Raw genomic sequence first — 2,271 nt, 5'->3', positions numbered from 1 at the left:
AAATTTAAAGGATGAATAGGCAATAAAGTTAAATGGGATGAAAATAACGTGAAAGACGCAGTTGTTTATGTTATGAACGCTGAATTATCAATAAGATTAGCTACTGAAAACGATAACGTGCCATGTAATTCTCTATAAGATAAAAAGCAGTCAAGAAATAATTCTTAAGCTGAAAGTACGTCGCTTTGACTCAACTTTTAATGAGGTATTTTCATGGCAACTTTATAATCACGTGAAACAATTCGACAATTGCCTAGTGCCATTGACTAGAATAGAGTTTTTAAAACTAGCGTTTGATTTGGCAGAACGTCTTAATATTCCTCATAGATTCAACAAAGAAGAAAGAATAGCATCAAGGCACTAGTTTGTAAAGTAACTTTCGAGAAAGACTCATAATGATAAATATATAATACTTAAATAACATAACAATGAATGATATAATAATATTTGCAACATTTATAAGAATATTTAACAGAAAAGTGAATAAAATAAATAAAAAGATTTCTGTCCGGGGCTACCCTTCATTTTTTGAATCCTTAAAACTAACGGCCAAAATTCACTGATTTTTTTCTTAAAGTTATATAAGAGATATACTCAAATTTTAGAATTATAGTAAAAGAAGGTCTAAAATTCATTTTTTGGAAGCTTAGTTTAACTAATACCTTTTGTCACTATATTTTTTTGCTATTTCATTTAAATGTCCACTTTTCCTCTACTCATAGCAGAAAGAATTCTCTTCCACATGATACAGTTAGTTTTGACTAAATTATTATCCATAAAAAGATATAATGGAGCGAAGTTACATAATTTCGGAAAAAAGTGCAATCGTTGTAAGACATGCATTTTTCCCTATATTCCGAGCTCTCTCAAACAATTCTAGGTAATCTACGGCAACTCACCTTTATGCCAAAATTTAGTCTTTATATTCAAGAATGTATGACTTAAATTTCATTGGTTTTTCACTAAATTGAAAATTTAACTTTTGGCCACGTTTTGATTGTTTCGGATCACTGTGCGACAAGTTTTCGAGGATATTCATACTGTTTGCCCGAATCGCACTATTATCAATGACTCTCTTTAACATTCGGCATCTTACCTGTGCTCCACATATACACATACAACTCGTTTGTGTTGATCTGCTGATCATATCGCACCGATCGTACAATATGTTCATCGGTAATATCACTCCCAGCGATTGGTCTGGCCTCGTTTAATACAAATCAGCATCCCGAAACAATTTACAAAATGAAACATACTTACGGAATTGCTGTCTTAAAACCTCCTTTGTATCATCCCAGGTCGTAATGATTTGTGGCCGATTGTCATACCACTGACGAGCATGCCCCCTCAGACGGCTAGCGATCCATCGCATGATACCGGACAGCCAACTCATCCATATGCACGATCTATTGGTCCACGGTCACTTCATGTCTCGACGGGTCGAAAATCGGAATTAACTGCTCGTCTCTCAGACGGCTAGCGATCCATCGCATGATACCGGACAGCCAACTCATCCATATGCACGATCTATTAGTCCACGGTCACTTCATGTCTCGACGGGTCGAAAATCGGAATTAACTGCTCGTCTCAACGCAGGTCGTCGACGTTCGAGGTCGCGATTTAGAACGACTCAATTCCTCCACGAGTCGCTCCAACTGCCTAATGCGATCAGCATTTTGCCTTGACCGATTGTCATTGGAACTTCGCGATCCTCACTTGCGTTTTCTATTGGTACGGTGTTCGCCCATGTTGTCACCCTTTCACTAGAGGTGTGTGAGAACTTGAGATATCCGGAACCCGATGCTCGGGACGGGTCGAGTTCAAGGAATTCCGAAATTGTCGGGATTCTCGAGAATGTCGAGGATTCCCGAAAGTGCCGGGATTCTCGAAAATATCGAGATTCCCGAAAATTCCGAGAACCCGTTTGGCGTTTCGTGACTTGCTTTAATGAACACAACCGCGGTTTCAATTTTTCGATTTTATAGGTGTTTTCGAAAACTGCATTACGAAATTTATTTACTTACTTATTTTTACTTATTTAATTCCGACACTTTCGAGAGTCCCGTCTCTCCCCGGAATCCCGACACTGTCGGGAATCTCGAAATTTTCTGAAACCCGTCCCGATCCCGGAAAAAATTTCCCTTCCGATTCTTTCGGGTTCTCGCACACCTCTAGAAACCTCACTGGAACCCGAGAAAAATTCTCAACCCGATATTTTTGGGTTCTCTCACACCTCTAGAAACCCCACCCGATCCCGAGAAAAATTCTCAA

This window comes from Habropoda laboriosa, unplaced genomic scaffold (genome assembly GCF_001263275.1).
Source record: "Habropoda laboriosa isolate 0110345459 unplaced genomic scaffold, ASM126327v1 scaffold24, whole genome shotgun sequence".
Classification (NCBI taxonomy): Eukaryota; Metazoa; Arthropoda; class Insecta; order Hymenoptera; family Apidae; genus Habropoda; species Habropoda laboriosa.
This window is presented reverse-complemented; position numbering follows the sequence as displayed.